Source organism: Gordionus sp. m RMFG-2023, chromosome 5, assembly GCF_954871325.1.
Source record: "Gordionus sp. m RMFG-2023 chromosome 5, tfGorSpeb1-WG-v2, whole genome shotgun sequence".
NCBI lineage: Eukaryota > Metazoa > Nematomorpha > Gordioida > Chordodea > Parachordodidae > Gordionus > Gordionus sp. m RMFG-2023.
Window position 1 is genome coordinate 27,384,669 of NC_088779.1, and position 16,213 is coordinate 27,400,881.

Here is a 16,213-nt window from a genome sequence, read left to right on the forward strand (position 1 = left end):
AGATAAGCATATCTTTATTTTAGGAAAACTAAAAAAAAAAGAAGATTTTAAGGAACGAGAGGGAAAAAAAAATTGAAAGTTTTTAAATGATTGACATGACTAAATTAAGTTAATAAGGTATGATTGATTGACGATATATGACTTGCAATATATCTATTATGCAAATATGGCTAAAATGAATTAGGAACAATATCGAGAACAATTAAACACAAATATAACTTCAAAATAAAAGAAAATATTGTATATGGGTTTTAAAAAATCTCTTTTTAGCAGGTGCCTCATTTTTTAAAAAAAAACTAAATTACAAAAAAATTTTTTAAAAAATTTACCAAGTAATTGAATTATAAAGCTGTGTCCTGATTGGTCTATTTTAATTTTTAAAATTCTGGACAGCTGTTATGAATATAGTGATATTTAGATTTTAATACATATATATCACTAATAAATAAATAGTGTCATTTGTTATAACCAGTTCTGGCTAAGAATTCTCGAATTTATTTTCTCTGTTAAAATGATTTCCGGTTCTTATAATATCTTTTAAAAACAAATTTTAAAAATTTTGAAATTTAGCTCTATAATTTTTTTTAGCCAAAATAAAACCCTCGCCTATATCTAATATATATACCAACTCCAATATTCTATATCAAGCATTTGATTTTATGTAATATTCCTTTTATATTAATCAATTTTAAATATCATTTCTCATTCCTTAACAATTGTCTACTAATGATATGATTAATAGCAATAGGCAAAAACACGCAAATTTTACACTTTTTTATTATAATTATTAAGGAGTTATACAACTTAGAGACCTGCAGGCCCGACCCTAAGCCCGGCCCATATATAATTTTTTAAAATATAGCCGGGCCTGGTCTAAGAAAATATCCGGACCGGGCCGTATATTTTAAAACCAAATATTTTAAAGCGCCATTATTAGCTATAAAAATCAAAAATATAAAATATATTCTAATAAAATCCGGGCCGGGTCTGAAAATTTTCTTTAAAAAAACCCAGGCCGGGCCGATAAAAATTTAAAATATGAACCAGGCCGGGCTGTAAAAATGGTGACCTCTGCAGGTCTCTGCAAAAAAATAAATTATCTATCAAATTGACTCCAAAGGGAGACAGACATGGTCTAAATTGTATATATCAATTTCGTGAATACTCTTAAAATGTTAGGGAAATCTCATAAAAGATAAGGATTGTTATTGGATAAATGGGAATTGAAGGAAAAAATATTTTAAACCCAGATTTGATTCATAATTTTAAATAAGACAAATCAGCTGATGTTAAAATACTTCTTTTATTTTTTTTTAGCAATATGTGGCCAAATTCAAAAATTAAGGCAAAAATTGTTCAATTATTTTATTTTATTTAAACTAATTTATAATTTCTTATCATTTAGTATAGTTTTTGTTCAAAAAAAAAATAAACGCTTTCCTTAAATAGGAAATATTTTAGGTTTGCTCTAATTAAATTACGTTGATGAGAACTTATAGGCCCCTCTGTTTTTAAGCTCCTCATTGATATACACTACAAAATTATCTGCTATTGATGCATTAGGGCAAAATTAAAAAAATTCAATTAATACCAGGCGCGTAAAAAAAATTTTATGCAAGCCTTCTTGACCCAAGCAAAAAAGACGGAAATGAGCCTAATTCAAAGTAGCTTCAGAGAATTTTGGCAGACTTCAGGCCAGACTTGAGATGCTCAAAAAAATCTTTCTATCCGTGGGGTATGGCTTGTAGATCTCTGGCCAGGCATTGCTGCGTGGACTTCTAATTCAAATATATTCGTTGTCACAACTTTTATAATTGTTAATTTGTATTTAATTTCTAATATAATATATTAGATCCGGCTTGTTTCTATATTCCACTAAAAATAAATTAACTAAAAATCGTTTTTTTAAGCCTAACTGAGATTTTTAAAAAAATTTTTAAGGTGATTTAAAATTAAATTTAAAATTCTGGTTTTATCCTTTAGTTGCTATTTCAGTTTTAATGATTATAAATAATAAATCTACTGGTGGCCCAAACAAGTTTAAAAGATAAATTTAATGCGATATATATGTTTTTGGTTTTAATTTTGAAAAATTATCAAATACGCTTAAGTAAATTGCGTTTTTTCAAAGGTCCGCTAAATTATTTTTCCTCCTGGGCAGCGAACATGGTATGGCGTTGGTCCCATAACTTTCATAGATGTCTACAACCATCTTAATCAGTTATGAAAAATTCCTATATTATAATAAGGTATAATATTAACTAGGATAGTTTTATTTATTTTATTTTTTTCAAACTTTTTTTATTTATTGGTCAAATTAAACGTTAAAAGTAAAACATATATACGTAATTTAAAAATATATATTAAAAATATCATGTAAACTATTTGTAAAATAAAATCTATATAAAAACTGTATAAAATAAAATTAGTATATTAAATTGTATGTTGGGTGGGAGGTCAAAAAAGGGAGCCGTGGATGGCAATACAGGTAGATCTGCATATATCAATAGATAGGCGCTGTCTAAGATAGAAGCCTTCCTGTGGGTCACCACTGATGGCGCGAATTTTTTTTACCAAGGGATTTGAAGAAGGTTAGGGCATGATTGCCAAAAAACATGATTGTGTCGGATACGATTGGTATGAGATTGCAATTGGTTAGGGAAGTGTATTTATTAATTTTAGAGTTTTCCGCTAGCACGAATGAGTTGTTACTAAACGAGGGAGCAAATCGGTCGATGCGAGTATAATCCCATGCTAATGAAGTTCCATTACTCCAAGGTGTTAAGGTCAGCCCATCTGGCCGTATACTATTCTCAGTTAAGAGGCCACAGGGTTCAAGGGTTACGGGAATTTGAGCTGAGCGTAAAGCACAGAGAATGGTGCCGTTAACTACACTGTGTCGAGAATTTTTACCTTTAGAGAATCGACAATGAAAAGGATGATGTCCGAAACAATCAAAACGGGTTGGGAACATAATGTAATGCGGAGTTAGTCAGTATTTTACAATCAAGCCGGAGACCTATGGCTATGCGTAATTCTTCGTTTGTTGGAGTCTTAAGTTTGAGTTGGGCAAAGCTTCTAACATTCATAGCCCGATAGGGAAGGCAAAAGTTGTGGAACTTGCAGTTGTGGGAGAGAGAGATGATCAACAGTTAAGGATTCATCAACTGAAATAGGAGAATAAATGTGAAAGAATTGATGGGGATCCCTTAGAAGCAGCACTCGATATTAGATATTCAACGGAGTGGCGTATTAAGGGAAGATCCCAGTCATGTTGATTTCGCGATGCAGGGATTGGAGCGGAGAGGGAATTATCTTTCCAGATTGTTAGGGCGTGAGGAAGGTAGGGGTCTATGGGGCTATTGTTAAGTGATAGAATATTTAAGCGGCAGCTTGAATCTGAGGCTAAAAAGGTAGCAAGGCTGAGTGACGTGGGTGATCTTAGGCCAAGATCCCTAAATTTCGAAGGTAAGGAGGCCTGCCTCCCAGAATTAAGGCTGAATTTTATATTGAGGATGCCTTCTAAAGAGTCTTTGATTGTTAATTCTATTTGGATGAGAATTTCCGGGATTAAGAAAAGTAGGGCAGAGCGGAAGGCATGTTGGATTTTTGGGATAAATAAAAAGTTTTTGAGAAGGAAGAAAGCTTGATGGGAAGGAAGGACTTGAAGAATTTTATGTAAAAGGTAGAAATTGCGGATAAATTTTGTTTTGAAATATTCGATTGCTTTATTGCCGCCTATTGGGGATGATGTGTTGTTTTATTTGTGATGGAGCTATTATTAACACAGGAGTCGGAGATTTCTTTCCAATTAAAACTTATTATATTATAGCTAATCAAAGATTTGAAATTATCAGACTATTAAACACTTTATTTTTTTTTAAAAAAATGACTATTTATTCGTGATTATTTAAAAAAAAAAAATAATAAATTATATGTATCATTTACAAATTTAAAAAAATATAATATATTTATAAATATAGTTTTGTTGGTAAAATGATAACGTTATTTCGGTGTATGTCTATAAGTTTAGGTAACATTGAGAAAATATTTAAAAAAAGGGGTTTAAAAAAGGATTTGAATTAGTAAAGCTTGCAGGTACAGGTAGGGCAACCATTCGCATCCAATACTTGTCCATTGGCGCATTTGATGAGTTTAAAGCAAGGCAAATCCGGGCATACTAAAAAAATTTTTAAAAAATTATTTTTGTAAAGTTTAAAAATAAAAAAATGAAAAGAAATTTTTAATAAAATATTCACTCAGCTATGCTAGATTTTAACTCATAGGGGAAAAAAAACTTGGGGGCTGAAGTGTTTTATTAAATAAGTAAAATAAGTAAAGTAAGTAAAAGTATGTTTAATACAAAATATCACGTATATATATATAATGAATTCAATCCTTCAGGTTATGTAATTTACAAACGAAAATTTAATATTATATTCAATTTAAATTCAACAATTACATTTATATTACAGTTCTCCCCACTATAAATTGAATTCATCGTGATAACGTAGTGGGGGTTTTGAAACTCTTTTTTCAAGAGTTGTATTCTCATGTTAATTTTAACACATATTAATTCGGCGAGTGTAATAAATAATCTGCGTAATTATTTCGCTAGATTTGGGTTACCTCGCTACATTGTCTCAGATAACGGTACTCAGTTTACTGGATCTGAATTCAAAACATTTCTTTTTAAAAACAATATAAAACATTTTAGATCGGCCCCTTATAGCCCCAAATCGAATGGTTTGGCTGAACGATATATACGGACGATAAAGACGCGTTTCTATGCTGGAAGGAGATGTGGGACTCCGGACCAGTTAAATTTAGCAAATGTTTTAATTACTCACCGTAATACTCCCAATGCAACTACTGGTAAATCCCCTGCCGAGATGATGTTTGGAAGGTCGCTTAGGACGACATTAGATCAGTGGAAATTATCAACGAGAGAAAGGACGGAAAACGCTCTATGGAAACAAAAGTACTACAAAGATAGAAGTGTTGAACCTCGGGAGTTTGAAGAGCAGCAAAAAGTTTGGATAGCAAACGAAAGGACAGCAGGGTATGAAGGAAAAGTGTTACATCGAAAAAGCGCAATTTTGTACGATGTGGAATCAGAGGGGATCGTTAAAAACAAGCATGCAGATCAATTGAGGGATGCACATACACAAGAGAAGGAAATACCCGTTACGTTGACCGAAGAAGTGGAAAAGGCAGAACATGAGAATACAACTCTTGAAAAAAGAGTTTCGAAACCCCCACTACGTTATCACGATGAATTCAATTTATAGTGGGGAGAACTGTAATATAAATGTAATTGTAAATTGAATTTAAATTAATATAATATTAACTTTTCGTTTGTAAATTACATAACCTGAAGGATTGAATTCATTATATATATATACGTGATATTTTGTATATTATATACTTTTACTTACTTTACTTATTTTACTTATTTAATAAAACACTTCATTGGCGACGATTTTTTTTTAGAGAAGATTTATTAAATTTAAAGTAAAAGACTCAATGGAAGTAGCTCCTATTAAAGTTGAAGATTCAATGGAAGTAGTTCCTATTAAAGTTAAAGACTCAATGGAAGTAGAAGTAAAATAAGTAAAGTAAGTAAAAGTATGTTTAATACAAAATATTACGTATATATATATATAATGAATTCAATCCTTCAAGTTATGTAATTTACAAACGAAAAGTTAATATTATATTCAATTTAAATTCAATTTACAATTACATTTATATTACAGGGGCATATCCCACCCATAAGGTTGGGAAGTTCCTCTAAGAGTAGAGAGCTGTTTTTAGTAGACTCACGATATTAAAGGTAGTTTTTTAAAAAAAAATACAAATTTTGGGGGTTTTGAGATAAGAAAATGGTATTATAAAATTTTTTCTATAAAAAAAAAGGAATTATAGAATTGTTTAAATTATATCAGGAATGCCTTAGGGTGACAAATCACTCGAAACTACTTACAGTAAATTGTTTTAAAAAGAATTTTGATCTATCTTTTAATCTTTGCACTGAAATATCTATTCAGAATAGCATCCTGAAAACCTTTTTTTTCAATATATATATTATATATATATTTATTTCCTATTTTGTTTTTAAAATCTAAAATTTATTTATTTAGAATTTTAAAAATAAAAATGAAGAATCTAAACTCAGCTTTAGGATTGATTTATCAGCCAAAAAAAATTAATCAATTAAATATATAAAAATTATGTATAATTTTAATTTAAAAAAAAACCACCTTGTGGCACGCATTTGCACTCACAACCGTCATTATCTAGAACGAAACCTATCTTACATAGTAAAGCGCATGGTTTTTTAGTTGGGCAATCTGTAAATTAAAAAACAATTTCATAAATGTTGAAGATATTTACAAATTAATAACTAATATTTTCAACATCGAATCTTAAAAGTACACATCGGTTTAACCCATTACAGAGAAAACAATTATAGAGAAAGTTTTATATAAAGAATGATGTTTTTAGAGAATGCACTTGTAGAGAAAACAATTATAGAGAATTTCTTTATAGAGATTATTTATAGAGATTGATTTTATAGAGAATGAATTCACAGAGAATGATTTTATAGAGAATGTATATTATAGGGAATTATTTTATACAGAATTTTATTTAAAGAATATGAATTAATACCATTTGTATATGTAGTTTTTATAAGATAAACCTAGATAATCTACTAATAAGAGCTTAGCAATATTCATTTCGAAATATCAAATAAATTTTTATTCATAATAAATTCAAATAAACATAGTATAAATAATATACCAATATAAAAAATTACAATTATATGATTAAATTAAACATTTAAATTAATATTGTGGGATAAAGCCCTTAAATAATCCAGCATGGTTCTTGAATGAAAATCTTCAAAAATTAAAAAAATCCTTCTGGTCCACGATATTCTTTCTTTAACATTGGAGCCAATAGTCCTAAGGATTATTGTTCCAATTTGTAACGATTCAGGCTATTTTCGTCGTTGAGAGCTTAAAATGAAAATGTTAAAATTTATAATATAATTACTAACTCTTTATCATTTCCAGATCGTCGACTGATAGGAACTTATATAAGGCGAAAAATTTTGATGCCAGCCCTCTACTAAATCATTGGTATTAGATTCACGAGATAGTGACGATTCGTAGCAATTCCATAGAGAAATGCTAAATGGCGCGACTTCCTCTCCATCTCTATCATTTTTCCAATCCACGTCTCTTCAAAGTATTCTATCAAGGGGGAAAGAATATCCCTATTTTCTTGATAGAATACAGAGGCACATAATTCCTCGAATCTATGAATTACATCCTCAACCAGTACATATGCCAGTGACATTAACATTTTTATGTACATATTATAATTTGCGTGCGTTTTGTATGCATTGCAAATTAGCGGATATTTTTAGAACCGCGCGCCATATGCATTGCGACATATTAAATAGGCCCCCGTGCATTGCAGACAGTAGAAACGACTTTTTAAAAACGGATAAAGCTGCTAATTCAAAGTCTATCATAATGAATTTAGGACTTAAAAAAATTTGAAAATTTTTTATTTGATCGAAAATATTAATATTATCTTGTTGGCGATGTGATGTCATCCGAACATAAATAGCGGAGATAATGGCTTTATATTTCATCCTTTGGATGGTGTATATTTGTTAGAAGAGAGGAGGACATGTCTTGAATGGGACATCTGCATACCATATATAGCATGGTTGATAAAAATTATATTTTTGATGGTTGAAACTGTGAAGCATCGGTGATCATGATGATTACTATCATATAACAAAAATTGTTCGTTATTATTGGATAATTGATTATCAATTGGTATGACCAAGTCCGTCGCCAACAAGATTACATTAATATTTTCAATCAAATAAAAAATTTCTAATTTATATAAACCCTAAATTCATAATGATCAACTTTGAATTAGCAGCGTTATCTGCTTTTAAACAGTCGTTTCCACTGACTTCAATGCGCGGGTGCCTATTTCATATGTCGCGATGCAAATGGCGTACTGTTCAAATAAATCCGATAATTTGCAATATATACAAAACACAAACAAATTTTGCTATGTACATAAAAATGTGAATGTCACTGACATATGTATCAGTTGAGTATGTAATTCATGGATTAGGAATTATGTGCCTTTGAATTCTATCAAGAAATTAGGGATATTCTTTCCTCCTTGATAGAGTACTTTGAAGAGACGTATTGGAACAATAATCCTTAGGAATATTGGCTCCAATGTTAAAGAAAGAATATCGTGAACCAGAAGGATTTTTCTAATTTTTGAAGATTTTTATTCAAGAACCATGCTGGATTATTTAAGGGTCCCACAATATAAATTTAAATGTATTTAATCATATAATAATATAATGTATTTTTTTATATTGGTATATTATTTATACTATGTTTATTTAGAATTTATTATGAAATAAAAATATATTTGATATTTCGAAATGAATATAGCTAACATCTTATTTAGTAAATTATAGGTTCATAAAAACTTGGTATTAAAATGGTATTAATCATATTCTTTAAATAAAATTCTTACAAAATAATTATCCATAAAATACATTTTCTTTAAAATCATTCTCAAATCATTCTCTATAAAATTATTCTTTATAAACGATATTCTCTGTAATTGTTTTTTTCTATAAGTGCAATCTATTTTTGTTTTCTCTACAAAAGTGTTTCTCTATAAAAATACATTCTCTGTAATGACGTAAAACCCTGTTTAACAAATTTCTCATGAAGCCCTTAGGCCGCGTCATTATCTCCCCTAATCATGTTTCTTGTCTCTTAATTCTGAAATTCTATTCAGAATATCATTTTAAAAACCTTTCTTTTTTAAAATTAAATTATAGAACTCAGTAAATATCTTAAAAAAATATATATATTTATTTCCCATTTTATTAAATTTAAAATTCACTTTTCAGAAATTTTAAAAATAAAAAAGGACGAATTTGGACATAATTTTAGGCTTGATTTCTTAGAAGAAAAAAAATTGATCAATTAAAATTTTTTAAAAATTATATATAATTTTAATTTAAAAATAAAAACCTTGCGGCACATCATTTGCACTCACAACCGTCATTATCTAGAACGAAACCTATCTTACATAGTAAAGTGCATGGTTTTTTAGTTGGACAATCTGTAAATTAAAAACCATTTCATAAATGTTTGAAGATATTTACCTAATAATCAATATTTTCAATGTCGAATCCTAAAATTTCTTAACAAATTCCTCATAAAGTCCTTAGACCGCGTCCTTAGCTCGACCATCATTAGTGTTGTTAAACGGCTAACTCAATATTTTAGCAAGCCTCGAGATTTCGTTAGTAGATGTTCAAACTTTTGTGCTAACTATGAGCAATTTCTTAAGACTTGCATAATATTTTTCTTAATAAAATATTAAGTTAGCCACATTTTTCTTCTTAATTCTGAAATTATGTTCAGAATAGCATCCTAAAAACTTTTTTTAAAATTATTGATCCTGACTCAATAAATATCTTTTTTTTTAAAAATTCTTATTTCCCATTTTTTTTATCTAAAATTCATAATAAATTTTTTTTTCTATTTGGACATTCTGTATTATTAAAATTTATTCTAAAACAATTGTAACATTTATTTTATAATTTGTTAAAGAAAATAATTCACGTTTACCATATATAGAATTTTCTCCTAAACATGCTTATTCTAATAATACTTAATTCGGGAATATTAAATATTTCGATAATGAAGATATGTAATGATTTTACTGCTTATATTAACATGATAGAAAGAATGATACCCAACTATAGAACAAAGGATAATAATTAATATAAAATTTCTAAGCATTTTTATTCAAAAAATAAATATGTTCACTTTTAAAAAATAATTTAAAAAAATATTATAAACTTTTTGGAGACTTAATCGAAAATAAATGATTTGAATATTAGAAAGTAAAAAAAAAACAATATAAAAAACAATTTTTTTTTGTTTATAAATAGTTTGCCAACAATTAAAAGATCTTTTTAAAGGTATTTAAATTTCATTTTTAAATATTCTATCTTGGCAAAATAATATAAAATTCTTTTATTATTTATATGAATATAAATTTTATTATATATATAACTTAATAATTAATTGTATTAACTTGCCAGGTTATACCTTTCCAAAACAATAAATAACCATGTAATAAGTTACTACAAAAGCAACATTTGAATTTCTTTTTTAACTAATATTGCAAATTGTGACAAATTTATGCCATTTTATTTATTTATTTTTTATATCTGAGCATTCACTATTACAATTGTCGATTTTTTTAAAATAAAATATCTATATAACCACTATTTCGTCATGATGCTTTGTAGTGGTCAGCGTGAGGTAAGGCCCGTGTAATGCTCTGAAAAAGTTTTTCGGCCTTGCCAGGCCTGCAATAAATGTTTGCGGGTATACCCGGTAATTATCTTCTATGTCAAAAAAAAAGTTAAATTAAATTGTCGAAAGCTATTAGAAATCTCGTTCCACCCTTAAAAAAAATAATATAAAAACATGTTTCTGAAAATTATATTTTAAATAAAAATATCTATCGTAAAATTTTGATTAATTATTTTTTTTAGCAATGCAGTTTTTAGTGATATCGTAAAAATATTATAAATATTTCGATAAGGGTTTAATTAAAAAATATTTAATAAATAACGAAAATTATTTTTAAAAATTTGAAATTATTTTTATAACTAAAATTGTCACAATTGAGTGATTTGACATTGGAAATCAGAACCTAAAAAAATAAAAATGTATATACTTAAATATTATGCTAATAAATCTTTATTCAATAATTAACTATAAAAATACAAAGTGAAAAACAAAATAAAATTAATATAAGAAAAATAAATTATCATAATTTCTTCATTACATATTCTTTTTCTTTAATCCTCATTTACATCGAGATTTATTTCTTTTTTCTTGAGTAGATTTGAATATCTTCCGGCTTCGTAATTTTGTTTAAAAGTAATTTGCCTATCTTTCGTTTTTCTTAATCTTAAAAATTTGAATATTACCAAAATTACAACAATTTTATTAATTTTTTTTTAGGTTAGTATATTTTATGATATAAAAAATTTTTTTAAAATAATTTTTAGAAAAATATGTTTTTGCTTCATTTCTTAATCAATTTTTACTAAAATAAAAACTAGATTATTAATCTACTATATAATTTCCATTTACTATTTAATAGTAAAGGAAAATAAAATATATTTATCATCTTATTATGTTTTCAAATATTAATATTGAATTTTTAAATTTAATAAATATTTATCCATAAGAGGGCGTTAAAAGCATAAATATTAGATTATAAAATTACCGCTTGGGTGTAAATGTAAAAGAAGATACATGTAGAAAACTTAAAAACAAAAAATAAATGTTAGGTTTCTTTGACATTCAAACTCTTAGTAATTTAGAATGAAGATAACTGCTAATTATAAGGCACACATTGCTGGAGTCTTGGATCCAAAAATCATCATTTTAATTTTCTATCGCTGATTACTTGTAAAATATTTATTCCAAAAAATATTAAAATATTGTGCTTTCTTTCTTTCTTTCTTTCTTTCTTTCTTTCTTTCTTTCTTTCTTTCTTTCTTCTTCTTTCTTTCTTTCTTTCTTTCTTTCTTTCTTTCTTTCTTTCTTTCTTTCTTTCTTTCTTTCTTTCTTTCTTTCTTTCTTTCTTTCTTTCTTTCTTTCTTTCTTTCTTTCTTTCTTTCTTTCTTTCTTTCTTTCTTTTCTTTCTTTCTTTCTTTCTTTCTTTCTTTCTTTCTTTCTTTCTTTCTTTCTTTCTGAAATCCTGGATGAAAGGCTGCTGTAAATTAGGTATAATAAAATGCATTCTTAAAATAAGAAAAATATTTCTTACATACTTTATTACCTCCTTATTTTAATTATTTTATTAACCATTTAAAAAATAAAAATTGTATCAAATCGTTAAATTTGCAACTTATATACACATATATTAACATTCATTAATAAAATACGCAAATAATTTAAAATTTTATATATACATTAACATTCAAAAAATAAATGCGCAAATAATTATATCATTCGTTATTTAATTAAATTTTGAAATAAAAAGAAGAGCATAAATTTTTATCTTGCTCCTTTTAAATGGAGTTTTATGATTTCAAAAATTTGTGTAATTGAGCTTCAGTTCTTGCAAGAACAGGTACGACAATAATCTGCTTCCAATATTTAACCATTGGGGCACTTGGTTTTGCAGAGTAAATCTTTACAATCTATTTATATATATATTTTTTTAAAGTTAAAAGATAGGAAGGAATCATAATATTCAAAGTCCCTATTAACAAAAAAGCCTAGGTAAGCTCATAATACAGTAAAACCTGGTTTTTAGGAAACCAATGTAAAAATGAAATCAAATAAAATAGAAAAAATTATTGCTATTGTACATATTTTTTTAATTTCGCTGTCTTATTTCTTATATAAAAATAATTTCTCAACGTAAATTTGTAGCCATTATAGTGAGAAAAAAAAAGATTGTCTAAAATGAATATAAATGGGGAGATCGACTAATAATATTATCCATAAAAATAGATGAAATCAAATTTTCCACTAAATGTTTAAAAAGGCTTTTTTTTATCAAGTTTCGGACCGGAATGAAACAAAAATGTTATGGCAAATGATGCGTAGGAAAGAGGGAGCAAAAAAAATACATCTAGATATTAACAAAATTATTTCCCCCAGCAGCAATTGTATATTAATGGGGAATTTCGTGTAATACAGATTAGCCTCAATTTAGCCTACATATATATTTTTTTATAATGTTATCATGGATCAAAATTCTATTATAGATGTTTATAAATTATACTTTTTTAGTGATGGGATACATTGACATCTTTGGCAACCTTCGCTATTGTAAATGAGACCCTTCGTGCATTTTAAATAACAAGGCTCTTTGGGTGGGCAATCTGTCAAATAAATTTTATTATATTTTTTGAAAGTATTATTTTTAATCTGGTCGAAGTCTTTAATAGTTGTAAAATCGCATGATATCCAAAATTGTTTATATAAAGGTATGCCGAAAATTCCTAAAGTGGCTTTGAAAAAAATTTTATGGGTTGTTAAAGTATTTTTTTACACTTATAAAATTGTTTCCAAAAATATTTTTAAATACTGAAATATAGTTTTATAAATCAAAGAATATTGGTAGATTTTTTAATTGACAATACTGAATGCCTTTGCTGTCGTAAATTAAGCCATAAGTGCATGTAATATCGCATACTTTGTTTGGGGAATCTGAAAATTTATAAATGATTTGTTTACATAAATATACTATTCAATGAAACTACGCTTCATTTATTTTTGACGAACTTTGAACGTGAACGCTTTTACGTTCTTTCGATTTTAGAAAATCTTATTTATTTTTTATTCATTTGAAAATAAAAAATTTTTAATTTTATATATTATAAAAATTCAATAAATTTTTTTTTAATTTAAACTTAAAACTTTGAATTTTAAAACACACTAATGGTGGTTTTAAACATAAAGGATGGTGAATAATGAAAGTGAAAGAAAAAGACTTATGTTTTTTAGAACATTATTTTTAAATATTTAAAATAAACGCAAAAAAAATTAAATCACAAATTGTAGTGTAATATATAATATACAAAATTATTCTTAGAATAAAAAAAAATGGATTTAGCAAAACATTTAACAACAAAATATAAATTTTGTCTAATAAAAAAAATCTTTAGGGAAAACCCCTAGAGAAATAAGGTTTATTTTTTAAAAAAAAATCAAAATAAAATGAAATTTAATGATTTAACAGTATAAAATGAATTTCTTTTATATATTAGATGTGTATTGATCTCACTCTCTTATTTTGCTAAAATCAATGCAGCTAGAGAGGGAGAAGGAAACGAAACCATTCGCTAGCTTTATCTGTAGTAAATAATATGTGTGCTCAAAGACCGTTTGAAGACTTATAAAAATTTACTTACATATGCCACTTATAAATATTACGAAGAAATAAATAATAAGTTTTTGAATTATGCCTGGAAGAGACAGATGCTTAAAAGAACAAAGATATAGAAATAAGTTACGCTTATAACTCATACCATTTTCGTAACCATGGTTTAGGACGAAAATAAATATGAAGTTTTGGATTCATGGCTAGGCAATATGCTAAAATGAATCAACAAAGTTATAGAAAAATAAAAGAGCCTCATTCTCTGTTACAGATACAAAAATTTAGAAAGGGCTAAAAAAAAGAGGAAATTGAAGAGAAGTGACATAACATCATCATTTTCTTTTAAATTAATTGACCACCCATTCGAATCTCAATCTCGAGGTTAAACCAGATTTTAACCTCGTTCGCCGCGCCAGAAAACTTAAACAGAATGGCCTAAATCATAATCTCAAAGTTAAAATGAAAAAATGGCTTCAGCTTTAGAAGTTTAACTTTATAAAAATTGGTTCCAACCTCTAGGCTAGAAATTTATGAAAACGTGATATCAATTTATTTTAGTAATAAACGTTTGTGAAATTATCCCCTTCATTTAAAAAAAAAAAACTATATTTACAAATCCATCTGATTATAACAATATGATCCATCGTCATACCTATTTAAAAAGAATATTAAGGCTTAAATTAAATATATTTGTATAAAATACGTAAAGACGTAATTAATCTTCGTGTCCATTAATTAGTTATTGATGCTTTGGTAAATGTGTCCCGCTCTGAGACTAAATCATGTTTATGGCTGCAGAGGGGGGTGATATAGGGTATGGCTTCTACTAGGATCGGGAAAGGAAGGATTTGCAGAGTAAATCCTGATAATGGAATGAGGAGAGATGATTGCATCCCGCCAGGGTAGATACAAAAATTTTATAATATGCAATAATTTCAGAATATATATTTAGATCGCTCGCTCAACCTTTGTTTTACAGATTCTACGAATAGTTGGCACCTGCTTTTGGCGTTAATAATAATAAAAATGGATGAAATGATAAAGTATTTCACCACTGGTATCCAAGAAGATCTTACAGATACATTATTTAAAAAAAAATAGATATTATAAATATTAAACCATAACCATATATTCACCTTTCCCTTAAGATTGCTTTTTTTAAAAAAAATATAAATGTGTAAATATAAAATATGAAAATATGTAAATGAAATTTAAAAAAAATATTACAATATTATTATATCACGAGTTTGTATTTTTAAACATTACTATAAAATCATCAAATTCAAGGCCATTCTTTCCCATTCCCTAATAAGTATTTTGTTTTTCTATTAACTTCCGCCTATTCTCTTGTATAATAAAGTAGCCTTTAGAGCAATGAGAAATGATATTTCATGTGAAGCCCTTAGCATATCAATTAATATGCCTGCTGCTTAGCAATTATATAATATGTTTAAGAAGGGGTATGCCCATTTAGTTGATATTATATTAATTTTCAAGATATTTTTAAATATATTATGCTCGAATCGTTAAGCTATAGCAATTCGTAATGTTGAAATTAAGTAGAGTAGATAATGGTGCCATTTTTTCCCGAAATAATTAGGATCACTAAGAGATGTTACAAATAGCAATAAATGTAAAAAAAAACAAATTAAATATAAAAATAATACTTTCATACTGAAGATACCTTATTTTATAATTTCGTTTTTAGGTACCTAACCTCGGAATTGTTTTTTTAAAAATAATTGAAAATAAATATAAAATTAGGCGTGGGAGATGAAAAGGATAGAAAATATAGTTGAGAACCCCCCCCCCCCCCTCCCTCCTCCAAAATAAATTAAATAAATGAACTCCACAAGGAATATAAAAAAAATATGAGCATGGGTATATATTTTCCAAGGACGCGATATTCTTAATTAAAAATTAAGCTTAGGAGATAGAAAGTGAGCGAAATAATGGAGTTAAACCAAATAAAATAAATGTACAAGCTCATAAGGAGTAATAAAAGGTAATAAAAGGTAAAAACTCTACATCCATATTTTTTATAGAGAATTCGCTTGAAGTCTAATAATATATGAATGCATTAATTATTAGATTTATATCGTATTGTATTCTTAGCCGTGGGGTTACTGGGGCCGGTTATTACTTTGTCTAGAAATAAAAGTTAAAGAACGTCAATCATTCTAGAATTTTATAGCTGAAAGCCTCTTTTCCTATAGAGAAT

The 16,213-nt window shown here is 27.2% G+C and overlaps 1 long non-coding RNA gene across 2 annotated transcripts; it reads right to left on the reverse strand.

The window, feature by feature from the left end:
* Nucleotides 1–2,299: 2,299 nt before the first annotated feature.
* Nucleotides 2,300–9,939, reverse strand: LOC135929523 (uncharacterized). Of its 2 annotated transcripts, none has more exons than XR_010572606.1 (4): nt 9,699–9,939; nt 9,096–9,186; nt 6,264–6,353; nt 2,300–4,180 (listed from the first exon to the last, which is right to left on the reverse strand). It is a non-coding gene; the product is annotated as an uncharacterized LOC135929523 (long non-coding RNA). The 2 variants fall into 2 exon arrangements; XR_010572605.1 differs by having other exon boundaries at nt 9,794–9,930.
* Nucleotides 9,940–16,213: the final 6,274 nt, after the last annotated feature.